This window comes from Perissodus microlepis, chromosome 4 (genome assembly GCF_051167445.1).
Source record: "Perissodus microlepis isolate ML-2025 ecotype Zambia chromosome 4, ASM5116744v1, whole genome shotgun sequence".
Classification (NCBI taxonomy): Eukaryota; Metazoa; Chordata; class Actinopteri; order Cichliformes; family Cichlidae; genus Perissodus; species Perissodus microlepis.
Genome location: NC_140464.1, coordinates 12,646,428 through 12,665,345, shown reverse-complemented (window position 1 = coordinate 12,665,345; position 18,918 = coordinate 12,646,428). Strand labels below are relative to the sequence as shown.

The 18,918-nt window shown below is 38.5% G+C and overlaps 1 long non-coding RNA gene across 1 annotated transcript; it reads right to left on the bottom strand.

The window, feature by feature from the left end:
- Positions 1-2,342: 2,342 nt before the first annotated feature.
- Positions 2,343-17,726, bottom strand: LOC146388473 (uncharacterized). Its single transcript, XR_014799981.1, has 3 exons — positions 17,380-17,726; positions 17,179-17,283; positions 2,343-2,536 (listed from the first exon to the last, which is right to left on the bottom strand). It is a non-coding gene; the product is annotated as an uncharacterized LOC146388473 (long non-coding RNA).
- Positions 17,727-18,918: the final 1,192 nt, after the last annotated feature.

The window sequence follows — 18,918 nt, the reverse complement described above, 5'->3', positions numbered from 1 at the left end:
TTCAGTTAAGCTCTGGAGAAATATTTCAATTCAAAGTAATATGTGATAGCTTGCTCTGCTCGTATTCATATCATAATTACATCTTAACTGTTGAGCTCCGGTCCCATAGTTTATGCTGCTGCACCTCTCAGCCACACTCACTGCACACCTTAAGCCTATATCCATGAACTGATGGTCATCTGCTTCTTATCGGTGCTACATAACATTTGGTGGAGAGAGATTATCTGCTCCAAGCCATGAATTTTTGAGAATTTAATATGCTTAAGTTAATAATTATCTGCTGCATAGCTGATGTGTCTCTGTCTGATGCTGCATATCAAGTGGCCCCAATATTTAGATTTATCCATCTAAATTCATTACACACAGCTCCTTACTCCTTAGTTAACTCCTCTGGAGTTTTTTTGTATGGAAATTGTTTCTCAAAATGATTTCATAAGACGGCGATACACACGTGGGTCTGCTACCATTTTCGCTCCTTACTTACTAAGACACTTTGTAAGTACTTTTGGTTCATTTAAAAAGGTTTCTGAGAACACATCTCACACTTGTTGCCAAATTGCCATTTTAATGAAGGAAGTGCCATAAGATTTTTCAGAGCACTGTCCTTGTTGATGCTGATAATGAGCCATCTTCCAAGAAGGAACTGATCCAGCTTCATGCAAGGCTAACTTTAGAGGGCTATAACAGATAATCATATTCTCTTTCTGTCTGTGGCATCTTGTAGAGTTGGTTCTTATAAAATATTTTTAAGAATAGCAAATACTGTAGATATCCACTGAGATGGCCCCATTTTTCAGTAGGCAGTATTTAATAAGATGAGACTGTTCATGCTTACACTCGAATGCTAAACTTGGCAAGGATACAAATCATTTCAGTGGGTCATGGGAATGCATTCCAAACAGCTGACAACCATTACACATAATGGCCCCTGCTAAGGGCAAGGTCTCAGATTCATTCTCATGTTAAATGCCTTGTCTGAGTGACTGATAAGGATGCATTAAAGAAGAGGTTGTGATACATGTGACAAATGTTACTGGCAAGCCAGTGAAGAGAAAGTGTTGTGGTGCAGGTGTGAATGAGGGCAGATGTCAGGTAGATGTAATGAAAAGAGTGGGGGAGGCAGCAGTGGTGTGCCTTCTGTGTCTGTACCACGAGCCTGGCATGTGGGTCTAAATTATTCCATAGAGGGTCTGCACTCACGAGACTGCTGATATGATAATGAGTCTAATCACTGAATTTTAAGACGTTTTGCCATTGTTTAAAATGCATTGTATCCCTTGAAAAGCTTAGAATTCAAATTAATAGTGTTTAAAGTCAGTGTGTAATTACACAGATAGGGTTACTGATCGAATTATGTCCAATTGTTTTTTGGGATGTGGTTAGAATATATGAAGCCACAGTTAAACTCTGTATCTATGAGGAATGCCACTTATCACCTGTCTTACGACAAGCAATATAAAACACTTTGTGAAAGCTGTCCTTTTAATCTCTGCATGTCTTGAAGTCTTGTCTACCTATTGCATTGTGGAAATTTGTGAGTCTTGATTGTGAAAACTTAAGGTCTCCAGCCTTAAAGCCACAAGGTCATAGCATGCAAGCGGCATATTTTACATTATATGACACATTTTACGTTCTGAGGCTTTGCACTTCCCTGGAAAAGGTTGTACTTTTTATTTGGCAGTGCAGGAGCTGGAGAGTTGGGGGAGATTGATTTAGTGTGCTTCAGGTACACGGGCTGCTTTTGTGTCTGGAGTTGCAATTTAGATTTAGAAGACAGAGCGGCTGCAATCAGGAAGAGGTGGTAATCAATTTTTCTTGTTTATGTGCACTTGTGTGTGTCTGCGTGTGTGTGTGTGTCTGTCTATCTACAGCTGCAGAGAACAGATCCACAGCCATTGGCAAATAAGAGGAGCATGTAATGATAACCATTCCACTTTCCTTACTGATACACAGATACTGCCCTCGCTCTTCAGCACATTCAACCTCAACATGCTGGACGTGTTTGCTTTTGTTTTTTCTTTACACCTGATATACTTTTCAGTCATTTGCTTTATTCTCTCTCTCTCTCTCTCTCTCTCTCTCTCTCTCTCTCTCTCTCTCTCTCTCTCTCGATAGATAGATAGATAGATAGATAGATAGATAGATAGATAGATAGATAGATAGATGTTCTAGCTTTCTTCTACACAGGCAAACTAATTCAGAGACCTCTTTCTCTTAACAAGAACACAATTAAAATTTTCTACAAAAGGCAAATATAAATATATTTTCAACAAAAAACAGCAAACTGTTTCCACTTGTTATTTTCCAATGCATTACATTGGTCCCTGAATTAAAAGAAGAAAAGAAAAAAGAGGTTTATACTATTTACTACACTGTACATTTGCCCTTGCACACCACAGAAGAAGCACATAAGAAAGTGTTACCAAGTACTTTATTATAGCTTGAGGACAGTTGAGCCTGCTGGGTCTTCATTAGTTTTAAACAACAGGACTGCTTTTTGGCAGTGCAGAACAGGTTTTCATGGAGCACCATAGTCCTGTGAATGAGAGAAGGAAGACGGATGAGCAAACGCTAAGGAGTTAGTTTTCACCTTGAACACACCATCACTCTTCTTGACTAATTCTCAGGTTCTGTCTATACATGCAGTTAAGGTACTGGTGCCTGACAGAGAGGCAACAGTGGTATATCTGGCATACAACGAAAAGATCAATCACTTTATTGCTATAGCGTACTACTGAACATTAAACAGAGCATTAAACAGAGCATAACAGAGAACCGAACACTCTTGAAAGGAATTATCATTGCATCTTTGGCCAAAGTGAAATAAAAATGGATATTTAGAGAGTTAAAAGGTAGGTCTTCTTGTCTAACAGCAAATTAATTAGATGCTGTGAAGGTAATGATTTGGTTTCCTGTTTGCACGCTGAATGAACAGTTGTAATTATTTCAAAGGCTGAATGGACATGCCTGGTGGAAGCTTCTTGAATATGTCCTGCGGGCAAGACAGCTGAAACCAGGAGTGCTGGCAGCCCCACAGTACCTGTCTTCATAGTGAGTGAAGACTGAGGTGGCACTATGAGCCCCCAGTCTGCTATTAATTCATGCAACTGTCTGGAAGATGAGCTGTGGTGTGAGTGAGAGCACAGTTCTTCCATCTTTACACCTGTAAAATGGATTGACGGAGCACACTGCTGGGAGAGGACCCTTTTTTTAAATGAAAGTTACCATGCCATATATTTCTCTCAGCATTCATTACTGGTCGTTTACTCTGTAGGTCCCAATCACCTTGGTGATGTCCGGTCTAATGTGATGGGCAGAACTAATACCGGAATAAAACCTCTATAGGCTATATGATGCAAGGACAATAATGTGAGTCCATGATGCCAAGGCTCCCTCTCCTGCTTCTCGTTATAGCCAATGTGTGTACACACACAGGGAAAGGACAGGACAGCAGTGACAAACAAAGCAAATAAACTGGACCGTGACATAGGTGGGGCTGCCTGAAAATTGTGTAGAAATGATGGAAATAGTTTATTGTGAGATTTAATGACCAGCTGTGTGATGTGGAATAACTCAGAACCCTCTAAAAACACATTACGGAAGTAAGGAGCTAGTGGAGGAGTCGTCGAGGCAGGTAGCTGGGTGAGAGTCATTCCGAACACTTACATTATTCACTGTCAATGTTGTTGTCTGCCCTTCCTGTTCTTGAGTGTAACCAGTGGTTTGCACCTTGTTGTAAACCATCTGTATTTCTATTCATCAGACCATCTCTTGATTGTAGACCTTGAAAATGACACACCTACCTCATCTGGGGAGTTCTTAACTTGGCAAGATATTGTTCATACAGTTTACACTTCAAATTAATTTGATACATTTTGTAAAGTTGAAAACTTTCCACAAACTCAAAGGCACTATCCTGCAGTCATTGCTGCTTCTGATTCTGATTCTGGCACCGCTTCTGATTTTCACTGTGACACAGAACCACAGTAGTTTCCGCTTCTTCCCACGATGTTCTGTTCCCTTTCCATTCACACTTATACTCAGTTTAAATTGATTCATTCATGATCCATTCATCATCCATTTTCTTAACTACTTAGCTAACTTAATGTTCAGAGGGGGCTGGAGCCTCTCCCAGATGACACAGGGCAAAATGCAGTGCACCAATCTATAACAAAGCTAACAAAGAAACAAGCTTTCATATTCACACAAGTGGCTGATTTAAAAGCACCAATTAACCCGGAGCACTCAAAGGAAATCCATGCAGGCACAGTGGGGGACATGGAAAAAAGCAATAGAAAGACAAAAAAAAGATAAAGAGACTTAAACCTAGACCCTTCTTGCTCCAAGGTGACAGGGCAACACCATGCCATCCCAACTGATTTACATAGCACACGTCATCCTAAAATAATAAGATCAAACACTGGCATTTACGGTAAGCACTGGGCCATAGGTTTAATAACTGCATTTGACATGAGCGATGGTCTGCAATTTGCTGCTCACCTTAACCCCTGTTCGCCTCACCTTGCATTCATGATCAGTGGAAAAATATTGCACCATAAATACTAGAGCTATCAGTGAAAACTAGAACAAAGTGTTACCATTTTATTAAATATATAAAAACAAGTTTCAGCCACTTGTGGGCAGTGAAAAAACTTGTCAACACAACAATGACATACCACCGCCCTTCAAGCAAGTATAGTAAAGTTGCTTATTTACACAGTCAACAGTTACAATATTATCTTTTGTTTAGAGTGTGTTTCTAAATCCAATATTCATTCTTTTAGCTTCCGAGGAAAATATCTGACAGTTTTGGGTGCTAAATGTTCCACTAAGTTCACTAGCAGATCTTTAATTGTTTGGTTCTGCGGTAGATATGTGCACTGTGAGTTCATCAGAGCTAGTTTGATGAAAACACATGGGCTGCTGTGGTCAAAAACAGTGCTATAAGCAGAGTACTGAACCGAAACGGTAAAGCTGTTGGGACTGGCAGCTAATCATTGGATGAAATTCACTTTCAAGATCCATAAAGCCAAGGGCAGCTTCAGACCCAGGTGATGATTTTCTGTGTGTTTATCACTTTAAGTGACTCCTTTGTTTTCTCCTTTTCACTTGATACAGTGTTATAAAAATATTGAGCCACTTATGAGCTATTGATCATGCAATGGTTGTATTAATGCAGCTATAATAGCTGAATAGTGCTACATGTTAAGGAATGATATTTATTCTTTTCTTTTTTTTTTCTTCAAATTAATTTTGGAAAAATTGTTCTTTTAAACGTAGTATGTCTAACCTTACTGGCCCGAGTTCACCCTGTTAACGGCCCAAGAAGACTGTTCATTAAAAAGGCATTTGAACTTCATCATTCTCAACTTAATAACATTAATTATAATTCTGACCTTCAAGAGATGTTTTATTATTTTTGCTACATCCGCTCAACTCATGTATTAAAACAATTATTTTGAAGAATGGTTTGTGGATCGGCCAGACTTGTATTTTTCCCTTCCAAATGCGTCGTGGTTTTATTATTGATAAAGATTCAAGGTTGAGGTCATGGTTAAGGTTATGGTGGTTTTGTACTGTGCATAAACAAAATCCTGCAGGGCAATGCCAAGGCCCACAGATAAGATATAAATACGATGCATACAAAAACAGTACCCTCTCATAACAATCTTTACAAGTCAGCATAGAGCTTCAGAGTTAGAAGTGCAAATGATGTTTACTGAAATGAATGATTAAAAAAAATAACAAGATTAAAAAAAAAAAAAAAGAAAGATGCCATTTGTAAACAGACTTGCATGCCCGATGATGCCATGTCATAGCTGACAACATCTTAAGAGATGCAAGTTTACTGATAAGGTGTATTTTTAACTTAAGGAGTTAAGGAAACAGATATAACATAACTACGTACTCCAGGAATCAAAGCCCGTAGAAGGCTCAAAGAAAAGTAAAAGTTAAATCAAAGCTTAAATCACAACTTGCATCTGTGCAAATTAAATTTCATCTAAAAAGCCAAGGAATAAGATACTATGGTTCCCATCAATCTGAGTTAGGGAGCAATGTTGTCTCCTTATCCCTTTACAATAGTAATAGATTTGAGTCTTAAGGCAAAACGATCAGCCTGCATCCATTTCTTTGTTTAGGAGAAAAAATAAATGACTGTCACCACTGACAAAACAGACATCCCAGCTAATCGGTTATTGCAAAAATCAATCACAGGCCTTTATTTTTGCTGTATTTCCTCAGTTTGTCATACTAGAAAAAAGGCTGTGACCCTCCAGCCCATCTTAACCCTTTCTTTATTGACGTGTCAACAAAGGCGGTATTAAAATCCCACAGCAGCAACTTGTTTCAAGTTAAGGTTGACAGAATCTTCCAATTGAAAATCACTTAACGGGACCCTCCCCTCTTCCTCTCATGACTGCTCTGTTCAGTTTGTTAGATTGTACACCATCAGACAGTGGCTGTCATTGCAGAATGACACTGTCCTGACCTTAACTCTTTTGAAGACAGTGCCTCCAGGTCTTCCCCGGAGGCTGTTGGGCATGCTGAGGTGTGCCATAGGTGGTGGAGAGCTGCAGTACCTCAGCTCATTTTGATTAATGGACCTCTCTCTGCCCCTGAGTGAGCAATTATCAGAGGGTAGGCAAAGTCGTTCATCACTGTAACCAAGCAGCAGGTCGCTTCCACTGTCGAAAGTCATACCTGCAGGGTGAAGGGGTCTACATCCCCCACCTCCTCCTCCCTATCAGCCAGGCAGCTAACCCATGTTTGACCAGGAGGGTCTGTCTACGGAAGGTCAGAGAGTTGAGGCTTAGGCTGTTTGGAGTCAGAGCATGCCGCCTGCAAGAAAATTAGAGTGCACCCAGTAATTGTTTAGCTGCTATCTGGGTTCTCTTGCATTCATCAAATTCAAGTCTGTATTTTAATGTGAGATCAAGTTAGTAATCAGTCCTGTAGCACCAAGCCAACACACTCATTTAGAAAAACCCTAGTCTGTAGCAGTTAGTGGATGTGTATAACATATGTAAACCTCAGGGACTGAAAGAAAGTGCCACACATTTATCCAGTGTCCTAATAAATGTTGGTGCAACAATTAGTTATCCTTTGTTACAGTTTATCTGAAAGGAGTACTTATGAATGCATTTCTTCAGGGGCTCTGCTTGATTCTGTTTAATGGCAATAATGGTACATTTTTATTCATGGAAAATTTTTGCAACAAAAGGTGAATTAAGCACAGAGAACACTGTGGTTTAAATGCACACTGGCACTACAAATAATACAGACAGATTAATGGGACCTTGATCCCTGACAATGATTTGCAAGAAGCTTGACCACATCATGGTCAAGAATGTTTATCTGTTCATACCTAACAGGCTAATGTCAGACACAACCGTGAAAAGTAAAAGACTCTTTGCACATGTGCACGCACGCACGCGCACACACACACACACACACACACGTAATACACCATAACAAGCACTGACCTTACTGTTATTGTCCATTAGTGTGACTGACAGTTAGCTCCTGAGGTTTTGTTGCCATCCAGTGTAATTACATTTTATATCTAGCAAGCAAACTGCCTGTTCGTTCATGTAAAACTCATAACTAGGCCTTCTTTACTTCTTTACTATCTATGTGTTTTATTCTGCTCACCTTTTAAGGCTCTTGACTTCTTCTGATGCAGAATCAGAATTTGCCACAACAGTTTTTCATTACTTTGATGTTTGCATTAGCGCTAAGGGGAGATGTGTTTACAGAAATGTAAGTAATAATACTGTCTAATTGCTGGGTCCATTACAGCACTGTCATTGCTATTATGCACCTGTAATCCCTTCATCCGCTGTTAAAAATGCAATTAACAAAATTGTTGTTTCTCTCAGGGACCAACAATTTACCTGAATCTATCGGTCAATTACCGGTTTGTCTTCAGGCTGACCCCACTGGCTAATGGCTTTGGAGGAAGGCCAGAATCTGATTTCCTTTTAATAGTGTCTAATGGGCTGTCAGCCTATACATTATGAATGCAAACTAACTGCGCACAAACCATCCCAACACACTATTATGGCTGGGTTTTATTAATTGATTCCACTCTTTAGTTTTAAGCTAATGGTTTCCTCTTCTTTTTAAGCAAGCTGGTGAATCTGTTAAATACTTTCTATTGTTAAAATAGGATTGGGAATGCATTTGAAGTAAAGCGATTTTGTTTGACCGCCCTGTTATCAAATCACTGTGTGTTATGCATCCAAAATGAGCAATGTCTCTGTCACATTAATGAGATAGTGTCTCTCTTGCTCACTCTATCCAAATGAAACGAGGGGGAGAAGGGGTAGTAGTAAAAGGTGGGGGTCGTCTGTGTTTGGTTTTGTCCACGTTTTGAATTTCAAGTGGCCAAAAAAAACAAAACAAAAAATAAAAAAAACTGTTATGTCAGGCTTACTATTAATTAACTGATCATTTTTACACTGCTAATTTCTTATGAATATATTTTTTATACACAAATAAATATATTTTTAGTTGTTTCTATTTTGAAGGAAATCATTTCGCTGAGTGTGCCAGCAACAGAGTGTGTTTTCCCACTCGAGTAAAAGCTATCATAAAAAAAATCTGGTCCAGACATTTGCTGCTGTGCTCTGGAAATCCAGAAATCTGTGTGCTGCTACCTTGTCTGGCCTCGATCTCACGCTTTCCCCTATATCTCACTGTCTCTATCTTTTGCCATTCCCTTGCCCTCCTTTTTACCATCGCTGACTGTCTTCTCAATCTGAAGCTCACATCTTTATATCACTCCAATTTTCACACGGTGAGATGGAAATTGAGTGGGAGGACTGGGTTGCAGGATAAGATGGAGGTCTCGGAGTGGACAAAAATAAAATCCAATTTCAGCAGAGAAAAAAAAAAGATTAAAAAAAAACTCATCGTCGCCCCTCCCCCCCTCCTACCAGCTGCCCATGCTCATCTTCAGAAAGTCTCACCTGTACATCTATGGAATCTCAAAACCTGGCACACAGCAGGAAGGTAAAGAGAGAAGGTCTGTGCACTACTCTCTTGCAAGTGAGCTTGAAAACACACCACTGGCCCTTTTTTCAACTTTTAAAGCCACTACTCACTTCATATCATAATAGGAGATTTACCAGGTGACGCTGCGCTCTGAAGAATTTCTAATGCTCAAAGCTGCATGTCCAGACCCAAACCATCCAAACAATTTTGTGAGTGAAAAGAGGACGCCAGTACTTTAAAGAGCTTATTTTTTTATTTATTTTTATTCTAACTGAGCTTTGTGATGGGCAGAGGGTTTGATTTGGACAGATGAGGAGCAATAATCTTTTATCAGCTGAGATCCCTTTCCAGGCAGTAAACCTTGTGCATCTGTGGTACTAAGGATGAATGAAGGGTTCTCACAGAAGTAATAGGCATCTCTCAGTTAAGGAGGGGTCAGCTATAAGGTGAAAGCTTAGTCAGTGTGGACAAGTGAACAGAGAACCAACTGTTTGATGGATAACAAAACAGAAAATGCCTGAAGGTTTAGATTACATGTGTCTAATTATCTTCTGCTTATTAGAGTCGAGGATCTGTCCGTATCTCAGGCTGGAATGTGTCATAACAGCTTTGCTGAATCAAAATCAAATTTACTCATCCAATTCTGTTTTTCATGTTGACTTTTTTGTTCCACAGCCTTCCAATGTGGGGAAAAACACAGACATCTTCAGATATATCTGGCCAGCAAAGTTAGGCGCCATCTACTTATTTTTGGAGTCTGAACAATGAGGATCCTCTAGAGCTGTAATCTAGTTGACTGACAGCAGCACACAATGCCTTTCTCCACTCCTAACCAGAAGACTTTCAGTAAAAGCAATGCAATTCATGAGAAGAGAACATAGACGGGTGGGTTGGGGTGGGGTGAGAGAAATGTGCTCAGCCACAAAGAGATAAGACAGAGGGAGGAAGAAGGAAGACAGCAAAGGTGAGAGAAAAAAAATAAATCACAAGATCTTAAAATTTCTTCCTGCTGCACATCTCTGAGGTAGATCCTCAGTCATTTGTGGGCTCAACCTCACTTTCTATCACTGCTACCATGTTGTGTAGACACATTCTACTATTTGCAAACAAAAAGATATTTAAAGATCATCAAAGAGCAGAAAAAATAAAAGAGGAAGAACGATTCAAAAAAGCTTAGAAGAGCACAATCATTCACTAAGAGTATTTGGCAATTTTAAAAATGATCAAGATCCACACAAAAAATTAATTAGTTCTTGCCCATGTTTCAGCCCTACGCCAAACCGAATGAATTTTAAGCTTGGCAGTTTTTTTTTTATAGTTTTCCTGACAGGCAATGACGATGAATAAGAAATTAGATTTACCAAAGAATCTTCTCAAAGGCAGACTAGTGCTATTTTGCAGCAATTAGAACATCTTTATGATCTTAACACATAACTCATTAGTTTATTCCGACTTAGATTCTCAAATGTTTTAGACTGTTAGGAGTTACTTTTACAAACATCCAGTAGGGAAAAGTGAGTTTAAAGAGCAAACTTAGCCTGCATGCTTTATCCAGAGGGGCAGAGAGGAGGATGAAACGAGAAAAGATATGAGTAAAGCCGGGTACACAGTGCAGCCCATTATATTGTGTGATGTTAGCTTTTCCTCATGAGGCCTTACTCTAGGCTTCTTTTTGCTGCTTGACATGGCTCACTCACAATTCCTAAACATTTCCATAAACTCGCAGTTTTGTGGAAGATAATAAAAAGGTCTAATTCAGCAGAAGCAAACAGCACCTGGTGGCCTCAGGCGCCCTTATCTCGCGCAGAGATATGAGATTGTACAGTGTGTGAAACCAAATTATATTTTTGTTTGCCTCAAAGTGCAAAACAATCTTGCCAGCATCTAAGAAGCACTCAGAAGTAGGCAGAGAAGGGTAATATTGCAGATATGAGGCTATTTCTACAGTTTATCTCTCATGTGAAAAATGCAACACTTAGGCTGTGATGATGTTAGGGATTCTGTTTGACTCTCAAAGCCTGTATTGACTGAGCTGGAAAAAAAAGAAGAAAAAAAAAAAGAAAAATCCTCTGTAAATTGAACATCCAGTCACAAAAGAAATGAATCTCTCCACATGAACTGATCTGCAACAAAAAGAAAAAAAACAAACAAAACAAAACAAAAAAACCCCGTGGTGACATGAGTCCAAATTACAGTCTCTGATAACACATGGGTGTGACCCAGGAGGAGGAAAGCTCTCAGAACAAAATATCACTTTTGTTCTGAGAGCTCTTTTGTTCAGACGTGATGGTAGCGATAATGCTAAGCTCGTTGTCAGGGCTGCTGTTCACAAAAAAATAAATAAGAAGAAGGAAACACTTCTTGTGAGACTCCTGGCCATTTATCTTATGTTACATCATTTGTCCTTTATGAAGATTTATAGATTCTATTCAATATCTAACTGAATAAAAATAGGTAATTCCCCATAGTTCGCCCTCCCACATAAACCACTTACAAATCCGCACATGAATGCATATGCAAACAATCGCTAGATGCTTTTTTTTTTTAAATAAAGTATATACCTGTTGTCAAGGTTTCAGCGTTTCTTATTTCTGCCTCAGATCTGCAGCCTGTGGCTTGGTTTAACAGCTGGTGGGGGAGGAAGCCAACACTCTTCAATACATATATGTCAATCAATCTGATTTAAAGAACAAAATAACATTTCTCTGACCACTCAGTTTTGTGCAGGGTGTACTGTGGGTCAAGCCAACAGAACGTTCATTCTCTCAGCCGTTTATTACTGGCAAGATGGAATTTACGGTACTTAACAAGTATAAACAGTATAAACATGGAAAAGTACTCACTTTATACTGATCAGGAACAACTCTTGTTTGATAGACTTTTGTAAGAAATGTGTAATGTTATTAAGTTAGTAATATTAGGCATAACTGTAGAGTCCATTGGAAGCTAAAAAGCTTATGTTTGACTTCAATTATCAAATAAGGTAACATACCACCGCAGTTTTATCAGCATATCAATCAGCTTCACATGCAGTGCTTTGAGTCAGTTTTACCTTGCAGTTTATAGCAATGCTTCTCCAAAGAGATGATCTATGTTTTAACTCTGCTCATCCTTTTTGACCGAGTGTTTAGCATAAATACTGCTTCTTGGCATTGTTTCTAATCACACATGCAGTGTTCTCTGCTGTCTCTATTAGTGTTGTATTCAAATCGATGCATTGTTTTATGTGTACTGAATGGCTTATTTGATTTTGCATACAACCTGCATGTTTGAGACCAGTCTCACATCATATTACATGCCAAATTTTCCCCTCAAGCACAACTCAATCACATCCTGGATCTCTCTCCCACCATTCTTTCGTGCCATTCCTTCCCATTTTAAAAATTGTTCTAAATTGGTAAATGGAAAACTACTTATATTGACCACTCAAAGCACTTTCACACCATGATTCACCCATTTGTACAGTCTTATTCTATGCACCTCAAGCACTTTATCTCTTACACAGTGAAAGAAGGCATTCGGGGTAATGTAGGGTTCGACTTCCCCGAGGACAATTTTATATGGCCTTGAAGAGCCGAGATGGCAAAAGTACAGACTTTCTGTACTTAAGTGGAAGGATAGATATCCATGTTTAAAAATACTCCAGTAAAGGTTGAAGTACTGAAGCTACTTTTTTACTCAAGTAAAAGTAAAAAAGTGCAGGCTCTGAAATGTACTCAAAGTAAGAAAGTAAAAAGTAGCTCCTTGTAATGAAAATATGTAACTAAATTTGGGACTGCACACAGTAACTGTGCTGTTTTTATTGTATTTTATTTGGGGAAAAAAAGTAGCACTGTGAAGGACAATTCTACTAACCATTTTTGTAAAAAGGTAACTGAACTTTGCGCTATAATAATATAATATGATATAAAACAATATTAGTACATGAGAATGCAAATATTATTCCAATCTAAATTCCAATTCGCCTGAAAGCTTCAATCTGTTATGTAGATAGGAAAAAAAACAAAAAACTATGTTCTGTTGTAGAGGGTGACTTTGCCTGCACACTAAAGCAGTAAAATGAGTCCAGCTATCTTGACTGATGTCCATCTCCTGCACTGACACTATACTGTTTATACTGTCTTTACACTAGACAGTATACAGTTGATATAAAGTTAAATGCAAATTAATCTCTGCCACACTTGATGTAACCTGCCTCTTACAGTGAGCACCAGAGGTACTGTGCAGCAGTCCAGCATAATGTTTTACTGTGAATTCACCACATTATTGTAAAGTAACTTGTTTATCTGGGGCAAAACTATCTAGTATTTTCATGCAACATTTCAATAACAAAAAAGTTTGTATAGCTGAAATTAATTTGCAGGATGTTTCCCAATATGAAAATACATAATTTATCAAAACACACCATATACAAATATAACATGTGATTAAAAAATTATTACATCTAAAAATTTAATTTCACTTCATCAAGTGTCACTGAGGTGCCCTTACCTTTAAATCTAACCTCTCTCCTTCTTCTCCTGCCTGTCTTTTCTTATATTTTTCTCCATCTCAGAGTGAACTTTTCTCTTTTCTTTTGTCTCCCTGTGAAATACAGCAGCTGGACCTTTAGCTAGCAACACACTGTGTGACAAACTGCACACAAACAATTTGTGTGTTTGCTGATATTTGTTGAGGTGATAGAAATGTTGAAATTACCTGCCACTGAAAAACGTCACTCCTTTCATACTTCCTTCTACGGAAGATGATTAGGGCCACTGGAAAAAAAAGTGGGGACATCTTTCTTTTTTATAATTTCCCAGAATTCTAACTTCAACCTGACCTTTTTCTCAGAATTCTGGAGAGAAACAAACAAAAAAAAAAAAGATGCCCTCACTTTTTTCCTCCCCAGTGGCCCTAATCCTCTTCCGTACATTTCCTCCTCCTCTGCAGCAATAGCTACATTCTGAAGTGCCGCAAACACAACACCTGCACTCCGTCCAGACTACTTTAACTCCTGAGTATAAAAGCTAGAGCTGAACCTAAAGTAACAAGCCTGTTTTGAAAATGTAAGGAGTTGAAAATACCAATGTTTGTTTAAAAATGCAGGAAGTAAAAGCAAAATGTTGTCCGAAAAATAACTACTCAGGCAAAGACACATGAAAATTGTACTTAAGTACAGTCTTCGTTACTTCCCACCTCTGCTGACATGACAGTAATTGAACCGCCAGCCTTTTGATTAGTGGATGAATCACCACACCTCCTCAACCTCAGTCACCCAGGATTAAAACCTAAAACCAGTTTTACTAGTATAGTAATAGGATTCAGGTTTCAATCAGTGATGCCTCCAGAATTTATTTTATTTATTATTTTTTATAGGAGTGGTCATATTTGGGTCACTAAAAATATTGGGGTGGCACACCAAATAAACTAAAAGGAATAAATAAATAAAATTTTCCATTTTTATTATGCTGTTGTCAAATATAGGTTACTTGGAAAATATGGCAAAAGAGAGAAAGAGAAAAGACTTATTTGCCTAGTTAATTCCAGCTATTAAAGTTCACTGAAAGTAGGTACATATGAAAACCAAATAAGATTTTGAAATCCATAATAATCTATTTTAACCCTTTAAGACCTACCATAGAACCAAGTCTGCCAGAGCTTATCTTTACATTTTTACATGCTGTAGTACCATTTTTGAGAGCATTTCAAGTTGCTATACATCAATACAACCGTTATAGCCCAAATTGTAATATATGTATGCATTAAGTCCATAGTAACTACATAAATTGCAAAAAAAGTGCAATAAACTACAAAGAAAATGAAAATTGTTTGTGGGCTTTTGTTTTTTTTTGTTTTTTTTACATACATTTCTAGTTTAAGAGGTTTATCCCTCAAAAATAAAATACAAAAAAGTTGCACAAAATAGTTTCCAACAACAGGAAATATATTTTGAGTGTCTTCATAGTTTTATTTTTGAGATACACCAATTTTTATATACTGCAGGAAAAACTAAAATAAATATTATAATCCAAATTTGCAAAAAAAACCCAGCATGTGCATCAAAATAAACTATTTCCAGCAGTGCAATTTGAGTTCTAAGCATCCCAGAAACTATACAGAAGAGGATAGAGTCAAACATGACTTTTAAAAACACCCGTAGAGGCTTATAAGGCCCCGAAGGTAAAAAAAAAAAAAACAACAACTACATTTTCCGCAAAAATTATGTCACTTCCGGTTTTGCGCACATAATGGCGGACATGTGATAGTTTGTGCTGATGTCTATTCCAACGTAGGAAGTGTTTTGAACAGCTGATCGATTCGGCAAAGCGTGTTTCTGGAATATTATGTTTTTGATGCTGCAAGTGCTTTTTATGCAATTTTTGCAAAGCTTTATGTGGAAGGAAACCGTGACCTAGGTCAAGCTGATGGCATAAGATGTAAGTACAACTCCTCCGGTTTCATATGCAAAAAAAATGATTGCGGTAGCTTACGTGGTTCCGGTTCTACAGGGATTTAAAAATAGTTACAAAAAAAAAAGAGTGTGCCCGCTCCGACCGGTTTTAAAGGGTTAAGCAGTAATAAATAACAAGTTAGTGTTTCATTGTAGGGTGTTTTCCTCTCTCTTGTGGCCACGTTTATTAGAATTATTACTGACATAGGACAATCTTCCCAGGGGGGCCCACTGGAGGGGCCAGCAAATTTTAGGGGGTTGCCAGTGCCCCCCCCCCCCTTGGTGGCGCCCCTGGGTGACATCCCTGGTTTCAATAACAACTGTCCCTCTTTGCAACCGTTTATGTTCCAAGTGATCTGAGTCGATCCAAAAGTGTGAAAGTATTTTTTGGGGAGTTTGTTTTGTTTTTTCACATATTTGTCACACTTACATGTTTCAAATCATCAAACAAATTTTAACATTAGACGAAAACCCTGACGAAACCTACCTGGCCCATTGTGGGAAAGTAATGGCACTACCCAAAAAGACAATCGCGGGGTCTCTCCAAATTTAAATTAGGTATGGTTTTTAATTTTTAGGTGCAGTTTTAATTACAAATGATTGGTGCATTTAATTTTATATTTTTGAGTCAAACATATGGAAGTGAAACTGGTTTTATGCATATATCCACAATCTCTAAATGAATAGGTGCAGGATTTGAGACTTTTCAGCAATGTACAAATCTTTCTCAGGTAAATAAAGACTAGAAATAGGAATTTTGACTTTGATATTGACTGACTACGAACAGACAGCTAACATACTGTAAACAGACCTGATCTGAACCATGTCAGTGTTTGTCGTTCACCCTGTGAGGTCTAAGCCATTCATGATGAGCTCAAATCTGGACTACAACCCAAATGTCATGTTTTGGACATAAGAAAAAGACTTTACTGGGAAAAATGTAAATACTTTGTGAAGTGTCTGTTTGATTGTTATTGTTGTTATTACCCCCACCCCCACCACTCTCTCTCTCTCTCTGTGTGACCCTGCGGTGGAAATCACTGCATGAACTCAGGAACACTTCTGTCAGTAAACACAGTTTGTTGAATCTCGATATGCAAGTGTGTGTTGCTACAAAGTGTCTCCATCAGAGAATCTGTTGCTTATCTCAGCAAAACAATGCCAAACAGAGAGTGCTAAAGTGGCCTCTTTGAAATTCACACTTTGCTGCATTATAAAATGAAAAATTCAACAAAGGAGGCCTCAACAGTGGAACAACTGAAACTCTATTTCAAGCAAAGATGGGAAAAACAGCCTAATAACTACAGCTATTAGTCTCCTCAGTTCCCAAACACAGAGTGTTAAAGAAGGGGTGATGCAACACAGTGCTATATGTGCCCTGTCTCAGCTTCTCGGAAATGTGTTGCTGTCACCAAACTCAAAATAAGATCTAGACCTTTTAAAAAGAAAAGGTCTCTGTTTCAGCATTTGGTATCTTTTCTTTGTACTAGTTTCAATTAGTTACGGGCATAAATACATTTCGCAAATAATTACTTTCTACATAGTGTACCAACTCTTTTTGGTGGTGATAAGGATTGGGGTATTATGTTATAGTAAATCTGATCACTAGGACCCTTGGTAGGTAAAATTTCAAGACAGACAAAATACCTCAAATAAAAAGTGCAGCACACTTAACATTGCCATGGACAATCCTCTTATTAGCAAAATTAGCAAATAAAATAAATTAAACGTTCCTAACTGAAACTTACCTTGTAAAGCTTTTTCATTTTCATTTTCTTTTTCTCTAAGTCAGTTTTTTGCGTTTGGTTTGTCAGACAATCGCTTGGCATGCTGTTGTGGACTTGCTACTGGTTCTACAACAGATAAAACAATCCAAGTTAAATTTAAGGAAACTGAAGTAAATGCACAGGTAAGAATTATTACAGTTGAATTATCACCATTATACTTACTCTGTCTCCGTTATGCTTCTGGTTGTTTGCTGGAAAAAACCAAGACAGTTCTGTACAAATGTAAGGCAGAGATAACAGAAGGAATAGCTGCAGTCTGCAGGACAGAGGCCAGTGCACACATCCATACACATCTGGCAGCAGATGTCACAGCAATGGTCAGAGCAATATCTCCAGTCCTCGCACATACAGCAGCAGCCACAAGACGGTTTGCATTCCTCCTCACTTTGTAGGCAGGAGCTGGAAAGCTTGCAAGACTGTAACCCCATGGGAGTGCCTGCCTGTTAAAACACAGAGACACCGAGAGATGAGATATTGGAGGAAATCACTCTCTAGAAAAATGGTCTCCTTTTCAAGTCCAGAACTGGAATTGAGGATGTATATAAAAAGGAATTCTGTGGAGACAAAGATGTTGATAATTGGCTGTCAGCCTGTCCTGAGCACTGTACAAGCTACATGCTATTTCGAGTCACGTCCAAAGTTCCTGCCGCATGCACTGGTGTGTGTGTGTGTGTGTGTGGGAGAGAAAGAGCAAGAGAGAGAAAACAGTTTGGCCAACTTTTGGATATAATGCTTGATGTCACGCTTTATCCCCTGGGGCTTTACTCCAATCTGTGCCATCATCTGTGACGTTCATAAGACAAGGGATGAAGTCTAACCTTCAAAACACCATGACAACCTCAAATGTCACTACAGAGAAGTTTTCTGTTTTCTGAAAAATCAAAAATGTCCATAACTAATAACAAGCATTTCTTTTTTCCTGCTGGGAGTATGAAATTATAAAAAACAAGCTCTTTGTTAGGCCTACTTGTCATGGGGCCTACAAGACAGCTTCTAATAAACAAGGATAATGAGCAATGCACTACGAATGAGGAAACAATTAGTGATTAGAAATATAACATTGGTCACACTGAGGAAGAAAAACATTTTTTTTTGCATTGTTTTAAAATTAGAACTCTGTTTCTAGCAAATAGAAAGAAAAAAAACTCAAAGCTGATCCCTTATTTCTCAAGAGATTGCCACAGCAGAGGGATCCACATGTTTGCTTTGGCACAGATTTAGCACCAGATGCCCTTCCTGACACAACCCTCCTATTTATCCATCCTTGGGGCCATAAAAAGGAGTACAGTAGCTTGTGACAACCCTGAGGCAAGGACTGCATCTCCTCCTGATCTCAAACCGAGGTTCTTTCATATGTAAGGCTCTGCTGCTGTACACAATGGGGTCACTTACATCTTACAATGCTGTGATTGCAGACATTCCCCAACTATCTATGAATGGTACTCATGGCCATTGATCAGTGATCTTTGATCAATGGTTGGTGACCAATGGTCATGACAATTTGCATATTAATGGTCAAGTAACTGACCTCCCAGCCCATTGTTCATTCAGTGGGCTAGTTTCAGTTTTTGTGCAAATGTACTGTTTATAAGATTTGGAGAAACCTGCAGTCAGCTGAGACTGAAGAAGTCACTTGGATACGTGACGAAACGTTTCTCCCACTGAAAACGCTACGCCCAGATGAACAGAATCAACCTTTTG